Here is a 10,551-nt window from a genome sequence, read left to right as displayed (position 1 = left end):
CAAGTACTTTCCTACCGAGCCCTCTGGGGTTGCCGGCAAGGGTGCCGCCACGGACGCTGAGCCAGCCCAAGAGCAGCTACCTCTGGCAGGGCGTCAAGCCCTAGCCGTAGAGACAGTCGCTCCCATGGCGGAAGAAATGCATTTGGTCCTTGCCGTCGAGCCCCGGGCTCCGGCATGGGCGCAGCATACCGTCCGATTCCTCCAAACAGGGGAGCTTCCTGAGGAGCAGGAAGAAGCGGAGAAAGTAGCCCGTCGGTCTGCCCTGTACCAGTTCGTCGATGACGTCCTGTACAGGAGAAGGCCGAACGGCGTGAAATTGAAGTGCATCCCCCATGAGGAAGGACTGGAGCTGTTGGCGGAGATACATGGAGGCATATGTGGCTCCCACATAGGGTCAAGGGCCCTTGCCGGGAAGGCGTTCCGACAAGGTTTTTTCTGGCCCACCGCCCTTCAGGATGCGATGACACTAGTAACCAATTGTGAAGCGTGTCAGTTCCATTCAAAGAAGCTTCATCAACCAGCCCAAGCCCTTCAAACAATCCCTCTCTCCTGGCCATTCTCGGTCTGGGGGCTCGACATATTGGTCCCTTTCCCCCGCACTGTTGGGGGCTTTGAGTACTTGTACGTTGCAATCGACAAGTTCACAAAGTGGCCGGAGGTGGAAGCAGTGAGAAAGGTGACTGCTCAGTCAGCTGTCAAGTTTTTCAAAGGACTGGTCTGCCGTTTTGGTGTGCCAAATAGAGTCATCACCGTCAACGGCACGCAGTTCATGAGCCACACCTTTATGCAATACATTCAAGACCTCAGCAGCAAGGTCTGTTTTGCTTCCGTGGCACACCCACGGAGCAACGGCCAAGCGGAGAGGGCGAATGCTGAAGTGTTGCGAGGCCTAAGGACAAAGACTTTTGACAAGCTGCGCAAGAGCGGAAGGCGCTGGATTGATGAATTGCCGGCGGTTCTTTGGTCGATCAGGACGACGCCAAATTGAGCCACGAGCCAGACACCTTTTGCCCTGGTCTACGGGGCAGAAGTAGTTCTCCCCATGGAACTCATATACGGGTCACCTCGAGTGCTCTCTTATGATGAGCTTGAGCAAGAGCAGTTGCGCCAAGATGACGCGACGCTCCTTGAGGAAGATCGTCTTCGGGCGGCTGTGAGAGCAGCGCGCTACCAGCAAGCCTTGCGCCGCTACCATAGCCGCAAGTTTCATGCCCGAAGCTTTGAGGAAGGCGGCCTTGTTCTTCAGCGCGTTCAGTCGGCCAAGAATGCCAACAAGTTGACACCGAAGTGAGAAGGCCCTTCTCGGGTAATACGAGTCACCAGGCCCGGCGCAGTCCGCCTGGAGACCGAAGATGCCGTCCCAGTGAGCAACTCCTGGAACATCGAGCATCTTCGCAAGTTTTACCCATAAGGCGCGGCTTTCCGGGCCTCCCGGCAAGCCACCTTTTGTACAAGCTTTGCCGGAAAGGCATGTAACCCTTCGTACAAAGCCAGGCGCAGACCCTGAGCATAAATAAATTAAGCGCTGGCGCCCTAAGTCATAGCATGCATGCTAGGTCGAGTCTCTTCCTTGGTTAGGGTTGATAGTGCTCAGCAGCGACTAACCCCTAGCTTAGAGGTCGAGTGCGCGTCTATCTGTTTCTCTTCTGTCCTCCTTTGGTTCGCGGGACACATGAGCACTTCTGTCGGGCTACTTGGAAGAAAGAAAACGGACCGGCGTCCTGACCCCGGCAAACCAGAGTTGCCGGGGGCTGCAAGCACAAGGATCCAACCACGGCAAGATGAGATTGCCGGGGGCTGCAAATCCAGATAAGTCTTTTATCCTCTGTCATGCATTTTGGAACAGGACTGGGGCATGTGAAACCTCGTTTTTATCTCTAGGCTGCTGTGCTCCCCTTTTTCCTATACCTAAGGATTATTTCCTGGGTCCGGATTTGGTTGTAGCCGCAGCGGAAAGGAGGTAGAACGAGGAGCCTAAAGCCCACTTCATCCCTGCCTCCACCAAGAGCGTGAGAACGGTCGAGTGGAGTGGGGGGACGGCAAGGCCTGTTGCTGGGCGAAAAACGTTTATCTTAAACAATAACAAGGATTCGCTCCTTGTCGTGGGATTTACCCACGAACGAAAAACCCGACAAGCATCCCTTTTTCATTAAAAACATCCCATACAGGTACAGTTCGTACGAAATGAAAAACATGAGCAAGGGGATTACAAGTTCTAAATTTAACAAAGGCCCGCAGGCTTACAAACTAAAAAGAGATAAGATGCCCGTAATCCCTTTCTTGTCCCTCTCCTCAGGAGGCAGGTCAAGGAGGCGAGAGGGCAAAAGGGGCGCCTAGGCGAGCTATGAGCGGCAAAAAGCACCAAGAGAACACCACGGTCGCCGCCCACGGGTGGGCCGGTGATGACGGTGCCGGGAAAGGAGTTGGAAGACGAGGCGGCAGGACCGGCAATACGCGATGAAGGCGTCGGTGCCCGCGTACTCCGAGTTGACGGCCTTGCCACCCGCCCTCTTCCTCTTCCGCAGCCTCCCAACGCCAGCCGCCCAAGGAGACGGCCCCGAGAAGTTCAAGGAGCTGGCCTCACCCCCGGCAAAACTCTGCCGGAGGAGCGGCCAGGTGCAGATGTTGCTGATGCCGCACCCGCCCAGGCGCGAGGCGTCCGACGCCTAGTCGGACTCGTCCCCGTCATCTGCCCTGCTGTCCTCCTCATCACTTTCGCTCGAGGAAGAGCTTCCATCTTCGGAATCTCCGTCGGAGGAGCTCTCCACGCAGCACTTCAGGCGAGTCCCGAAGTCTCCGAAGACCTTGACGGAGAGCAGGCCGTCCTCCATTAATTTGAAGTAGAGGACAAGCCCCGCCGTCAGGCTGTGGATGCGGGCGAACGTCTTCCATCCGCGGCGGAGGTACATCACCCGAGGAGCCGGGAAGTCAACGTCGATTCGCGTGCCCCCATTCCCACAGCCCCTTATGTGCAATCTGAGGGATTGGGGCGGGTCACGCTCCATCTCCCGAGCGAACGGGGCGGGAAGACGAAGACGGCAACGCGGAGGCCGGTGCAGCCTGATGAAGAATTCACGGGGCTGGCCTCCGACATGGCCTTCCATCGGGAAAGGCACCATTGGCGGGGGCGAAGCCGGCGCGCCGCCCCGTCCTCCTCTTCCCCGAGCACTACGACCTCTGCCCCGGCCTCGCCCATGGCCTTGCCCCATCCCCCTTCCCCTCGCGGCCGGTTCCACCACCACAGGCTCAGGAGGAGGAGGGACGCGCTGTCGAGCGGCGACCCTCGCCGCCACCGTCGAGGGACCCGGGTTCCCTTTCTTCATGGCGAGTGAAAGGAAGAAGCAGAAGCAAGAGGAGATAGATGACAGAAGAATGCGGGACGCCATCCCCCTTCCCCCTTTTTATAAAGGGGCGGGGTCGGGGCTCGGCCGCCCCGCTCGGCCAATCCAGCCACCTGGTGCGCAGGGAATCAGGACCGGCCCGCTGCCCCAACGAGCGACGGTCCGGTTTCCCGCCTCCACCGCTTGCCACCCCAAGCGCATGAAGGACGCGTGGCGGACGTGCAGAACTGAGGGGACGGGTGAAGCGACCTCTCCCCACCCCGTGATCATGGGGAGTGGACGCCTTGAAGACCGCGACCCAGCCTCGTTCAGTAAATGAGCCACGCCTCCACGCCTCCCTCTTTTTACGAGGAAGGCGCGAACCGCCTCTTTACTATGATATGACGCATGCGTGTGGAAACCGCCCCACGCATGCCGCCCACGTCACGCACACCCCTCCACGCCGCGCCGCGCGTAGGTCATGGGAAGCGAAGCGCGCGAAAAGTTTTACCGCGGTAAAAACCGCCGCGCCTGCCCGCGCACCGTTTTGGGCCTGGCCCAACAACGTGTCGCGCTTATGTCTGGCCCATGCCCGGGGGCTCCTGTCGGTGTCAAAAAGAGGGGTGCGTTTTTTGTACCCCTATACCTGTGCACGGGCAGTCGGAGCCGCGCCCACGGTCACGCCAAGCAGAACAGGGGAGGTGAGCCAAGGTAAGGCCAAAGCCCAAGATAATAAGAGCAACGCCAAGGCCAAGACCACAAAGAGCAGAGGGACGAAGCAGGTTCCCCCGGCAAGACCCTTGCCGGGGCAGCTCGCCCCACACCAACAGAGCGAGCCACCATTGAGCCCACGGTCCCCGACGCCATCATCCACGTGGCGCCAGGGCTCGGGAAGGCACCTCTGTGGTGGCATGCTGATCTTTGTGAAGACATATTCAAGATCAGATGAGGATTAGAAGACGACGATCCTCGGCAAGATCCTTGCCGAGGAAGGCCACCAGACCCCCGGCAAGGCCCTTGCTGGGGACGACAGCGCGCCACGGCAAGACCCTTGCCGAGCCACCCGGCAAGACCCTTGCCGAGCCACCCGGCAAGACCTTTGTCGGGCCACCCGGCAAGGCCCTCACCAAGGACGCCAGCAGGGCCACCGCCAGGCCCACGCCAACCAAGCTTCCACCGCCGTTCACATGCATCTGCCAGCCCAACCAGCTGGGCGGGCACCTGCGTGGCAACATGCAGCCCCCAGGCCAACTCATCAAGCGCCTGTGTGGCGGCATGCAGATCTTCGTGAAGGCTCCACCACCGCGCGACCTGAGCTGCCTGCCTGCCTACATAGCGCCGCACGCATCTCTAGCCAAGGCGCGTGTCGAAGCAAGAAGGAGCGGCAACGGACGGGACGGGCCTCGCCCCCGTCCCCAATAAAGCAAGGGGGCACCTAAGCTACGCATTAAATGCGTCTTGTCCTATAATACGAGCGATAAGCTCAGGGCACTGTACGCCTTTCCACCTCCTGTGTGCCACTGTGGCAGCCCCTTTCGACTATAAAAGGAGGCCCATGGCATACTGGAGAAGGATTCGGCTCTTTCGAACCACGCACTGACCACAGCTAGTTCGAGAGCTCAAGAACTCTCTGAAATACACCCACCAAAGCAGGACTAGGGTTTTACGCATCCTCGCGGCCCGAACCTGGGTAAACGATCCTTGTGCTATCTACTAGCCCTGCTCTTCTCGCAACCCCGCGCCCTGGCAACCGTAGTAGGGATTCTTGTGATCCCATAGGTGTCGTTCCACACCGACAGTCGGTATCATCCAAAAAGTGCGTGCATGCGCGGGTATCCCTTGTTTGTCTGTCCTGAAAGGTTACTGAGAGCAGGCCAATCATTGATGGTCACGAACAGCAACGCCTTTAGGTCAAATTCTTCCTGCTTGTGCTCATCCCACACATGTACACCTTTTCCATTCCATAGCTATAAGAGTTCTTCAACTAATGGCCTTAGGTACACATCAATGTCGTTGCCGGGTTGCTTAGGGCCTTGGATGAGCACTGGCATCCTAATGAACTTCCGCTTCATGCACAACCAAGGAGGAAGGTTATACAAACATAGAGTCACAGGCCAGGTGCTATGGTTGCTACTCTGCTCCCCAAAAGGATTAATGCCATCTGCGCTTAGACCAAACCATACGTTCCTTGCATCACCTGCAAACTCCTCCCTGTACTTTCTCTCGATTTTTGTCCACTGCGACCTGTCAGCGGGTACTCTCAACTTTCCGTCTTTGTTACGGTCTTCACTATGCCATCGCATCGCCTTGGCATGCTCTTTGTTTTGGAGCAAACGTTTCAACCGTGGTATTATAGGAGCATACCACATCACCTTGGCAGGAATCTTTTTCCTGGGGCGCTCGCCCTCGACATCACCAGGGTCATCGCGGCTGATCTTATAGCGCAATGCACCTCATACTGGGCACGCGTTCAAATCCTTGTACTCACCGTGGTAGAGGATGCACACTACTGGAATTTGCTTATTTGTCGTCTGCTCATTCTTTGCCGTCTGCTGGATGACGGCAAAGAAAGTCTTTGCCGTCAGCTTGCAAAAAACGGACGGCAAAGAACTGGCTGATGGCAAAGAATGTCTTTGCCATCAGCCAATTCTTTGTCGTCTGCTAGCGGACGGCAAAAAATCTTTGCCGTCAGCTGGCGGACGGCAAAGAGAGAGGTGGGCCCCACTAACGAGCTGCTTAGAAAAAAACCTAACGGCCCCCCTCTTTGTCGTTTGCTAGCAGACGGCAAAGAGCAAAAAAGCGGACGGCAAAGGGGGGCGGACGGCAAAGAGATAACCTAACTAACGGCCGTCCCCGCCCCGCTCCCTCCCTCTCTCTCTCTTTCTGTCCTCCCCACCCCGACGACCACCGCCACCCGCCGCCGCCCCCGCCACCAGCCACCCGCCGCACCCCCACCACCCGCCGCCGGCACCTGCCCACCCACCGCCTCTCGCCCCGTCGCCCCGACCACCCGCCGCCCCCTTTCCCCGTCGCCCCACCACCCGCCGCCGCCCCCTCGCCCCGTCGCCCCGCACCCGTCCCCTGCGGCGCCCCTTCCACGCCGGCCAGCCGCCCCCTCCCCTCCCCTGCGTGGCCGTCCCCGCCCCGTCCCGCCGCGGCCTCCCCCTCCATCGGGCCGCCACCGCCCCCACCCGCCGCGGCCTCCCCCTCCACCAGGCCGCCGCTGCCCCCACCCGCCGCGGACTCCCCTCCACCAGGCCGCCGCCGCCCCCACCCGCCGCGGCCTCCCCCTCCATCGGGCTGCCGCCTCCCCCTCCACCGGCGATCCCCTGCGCAGGTGAGTGATCTTCCCCCCTTTTTTAGTTTAGTTTGTTTTAGTTTAGTTTCTTTTAGTTACTTTTAGTTAATTTAGTTTCTGTTTTAGTTATAGTTTTACTTTAGTTTTAGTTTCAGTTTAGTTTTAGTTTTATTTTTAGTTTATTTTATTTTAGATTAGTTTTAGTTTTAGTTTAGAAGAATAAGAAGAGTAGAAGGAGGAGGAGGAGGGAGGAAGAGGTGGAGGGAGAAGAAGAAAGAAAAGAAGAAGAAGAAAGAAGAAGAAGATGATGAAGAAGAAGAAGATGAAGAAGAAGAGGAAGAAAGAAGAGGAAGAGGAAGAGGAGGAGGGAGGAAGAGGAGGAGGAGGAGAAGAAGAAGAAGAAGAAGAAGAAGAAGAAGAAGAAGAAGAAGAAGAAGAAGAAGAAGAAGAAGAAGAAGAAGAAGAAGAAGAAGAAGAAGAAAAGAAGGAGAAGAGGAAGAAGGAGAAGAGGAAGAAGAAGAAGAAGAAGAAGAAGAGGGGGAAGAAGAAGAAGAAGAAGAAGAAGAAGAAGAAGAAGAAGAAGAAGAAGAAGAAGAAGAAGAAGAAGAAGAAGAAGAAGAAGAAGAAGAAGAAGAAGAAGAAGAAGAAGAAGAAGAAGAGAAGAAGAAAAGGAAAGAACAGGAAAAAAGAAGAAGAAGAAGAAGAAAAAGATACCCTGACACCCCGACACCCCGACCCCGACACCCCGACAGCCTGACACCACACCCCGACACCGACCCAGACACCCCGACCCCGACACGCCACCCCGACACCCCAGCACGACACCCCGACCCCCGACCCCCGACACCCTGACACCACACCCCGACCTCGACCACCCCGACACCCCGACCCCGACACGACACCAGAGGACGACGGGGTCATATATTTGTGAATTATGAGTTAGGTCATATATTTTTTGATTTTTTTATGAAAAACATCATATATAATTGTGTTGATCGGGTAGATTTAAATGTGCAGTTGTTTCATCGCTGCGAGGTTTGGTGTTCGACAACCTCCCGTCCGTTTGAGGAGCTCTGCCCCTTCGTTCGTGGGTGAGCACAAATGACATGTCCTCCTCCCCCCTTAATTATTTGCTCTGTTTCGGTGTTCGTGCCGATGAAACTTGATAGCTAGCTATATATCTGTCTTGAATCATTAGTATGCTTAACCAATATGTGTCTCCCGTTCGAAAGCGTTATAGTTATAAATATGCATGCATTTGCATATTTATAACCGTGATTCTTTCGAATTGTCCAACGCTATCCATGGAAAGCCCGAGTATGTGTAGATTGGGTTTGTTTTCCCATATGCTTTGCTCCGGATCCGACGCATAAATTTCGTCAGTGCCTCCCCTGTTGTTCTCCAGGTACACATCCTCTCTGTTTATTGCAGAGACGTGTATCAGGAGAACAGCGGGGAGGTGCTGCCGAAATTTTGCGTCGGATCCGGAGCATAGCATGGGAAAATGAACCCAATCTACACATACTCGAGTGGGATTAGGACCTATCATTACCTAGGAGAGGACGACAAAGATGTTGGAGGAGGAGAGGGCACGGAATGACATGCAGGCAAGGGCCATGTACGAGCTCCTTGTGGTAAGTTTCTTCTGCAGATTAGCCAAAACATTCATGTAGTGTTTGTCTCATTACTAACTAGCATGACTGAGTCGTAAAAACCAAATGTGCAGTCTGTGTGCGAGAAGACCAGTCAGACCGCTCTGCCGATGCCAGTGATTGCTCCTGGGACCACGGTGAGTTTAATTTGAATGGACATTACTTTCTAGTCTTAACATTTGAGTGTCATCATGCTAACGAGACATTGGAAATGATCTTTGGTGCAGCGTAATTCCAGACAAGCATCGCACGATCCTTCTCCAGCTACCGGCACGAGCCAGCCCGCTCCTACACCTCCATGATCATGGTAAGTTTCTCTAGTGTTTTGCTTAACAAATGCATAAAGACATAGACTTAGCCTTATTTCCTCCAATATGCTTACCACAATGACCTAGAGTTAGCTTCTTTTCCTCCAAAATGACTTAATAAGCTTACTGACCTCCAAAACCATCCATTTTACCTAAGTTAGCTCTAAAACGATCTATACTTACCTTTGTTTCCTCCAAAATGACCTAAGTTAGCTCTAATATGCTTAGTTAACTAGGTTTGCTCAATAATGACATGTACTTAGCTTACTTATGTCAAAAATGGCATAATTAGCTTAGTTAGCTCATAAACAATCCATTTTACCTAAGTTAGCTCTAAAATGACCCCTTAGTTAGCTCATAAATGATCCATTTTACCCAAGTTAGCTCTAAAATGACCCATTTTACTTAGACTAGCTCCAAAATGATCCATTTTACCTATGTTAGCTCTAAAATGACCCATTTTACCTATGTTAGCTCCAAAATGACCCATCTTACCTAGGTTAGCTCCAAAATGATGCATTTTACCCAAGTTAGCTCTAAAATGACCCATTTTACCTAGATTAGCTCATAAACGACCCATTTCACCTAGGTTAGCTCACAAACGATCCATTTTACCTAGTTTAGCTCCAAAATGACCCATCACACCTAGGTTAGCTCTAAAATGATGCATTTTACCTAAGTTAGCTCATAAACGATCTATTTCACCTAGGTTAGCTCATAAACGATCTATTTCACCTAACTTAGCTCAAAAACGATCCATTTCACCTAGGTTAGCTCCAAAATGACCCATCTTACCTAGGTTAGCTCATAAACGATCTATTTCACCTAGGTTAGCTCATAAACGATCCATTTCAACTAAGTTAGCTCATAAATGATCCATTTCACCTAAGTTAGCTCATAAATGGCATATACTTCTTCTTCTAGTCACCTTTTTCTAACTTTCTTATTTGCCATTTTCCAGATTTCATTCACTTCATGGAAGCTAGCTTGCTATGATGGAGTGCTTGTTTTTTCTTTCATTCTCCTCTAGTATTCTTCTAGCTTGCTATGATGGAACTTGCTATCTTGATGAAACTTTGCATTGTAATATGTATGGATGGAACAATGTGTATGTGCAACTTGCTATGTATGAATGGATGGAACTATATATGTATGCATGATGAAACTTATGTGCTGGATATGTCATATGTTTGCTGTTAAATAGCCCTGTGAAATATATATATGTCATATATTTGCTGTGAAAATTGCTGGACTTCAAAAAACAGGAAAAAAAAGAGGCACCTTTGCCGTCAGCCGCTGATGGCAAAGGCTCCTTTGCCGTCTGCCGCGGACGGCAAAGAAGCCACGCGGCGGGCACCTGTGCTCCCGCAGTGACGTCCAACTGACGTCATTCGACGGACGGCAAAGGCCGGATGCTCTTTGCCGTCAGCAGTGGACGGCAAAGGCTGCCGTTAGCCGCCTAACGGACTAACAGCGCATTTATTGCCGTCGGCTTTCTTTGCCGTCAGCCGCTGATGGCAAAGGCCCCTTTGCCGTCCGCTCCAAAAAGCAGACGGCAAAGAAGCTCTTTACTGAAGCCTACTTTGCCGGAGCCTTTTGCCGTCCGCCATCCTTGCCTTTGCCGTCTGCCGTGGCAGACGGCAAAGTAGCTGATTCCAGTAGTGGCAGTCATTAGGGCATGCATGTATCTTCTGCACCTCTAACACTAGAGGGCAGACAGCCTTCTTTGCTTCGTACGTACTCTCGGGCAAGTCATTGTCCTTTGGAAGCATATTCTTTATCATTACCAGCAACTTTCCAAATCCCTTGTCAGATACACCATTCTCTGCCTTCCATTGCAGCAATTCCAATGTGGTGCCCAACTTTTTCTTGTCAGCTTCGCGATTCGGGTACAACAATTTCTTGTGATCCTCTAACATGTGCTGCAACTTCTTCTTCTCCTTTTCACTTGCACAGTTTCTCTTTGCATCGGC

This window comes from Aegilops tauschii, chromosome 1, assembly GCF_002575655.3.
Source record: "Aegilops tauschii subsp. strangulata cultivar AL8/78 chromosome 1, Aet v6.0, whole genome shotgun sequence".
Lineage (NCBI taxonomy): Eukaryota > Viridiplantae > Streptophyta > Magnoliopsida > Poales > Poaceae > Aegilops > Aegilops tauschii.
This window is presented reverse-complemented; position numbering follows the sequence as displayed.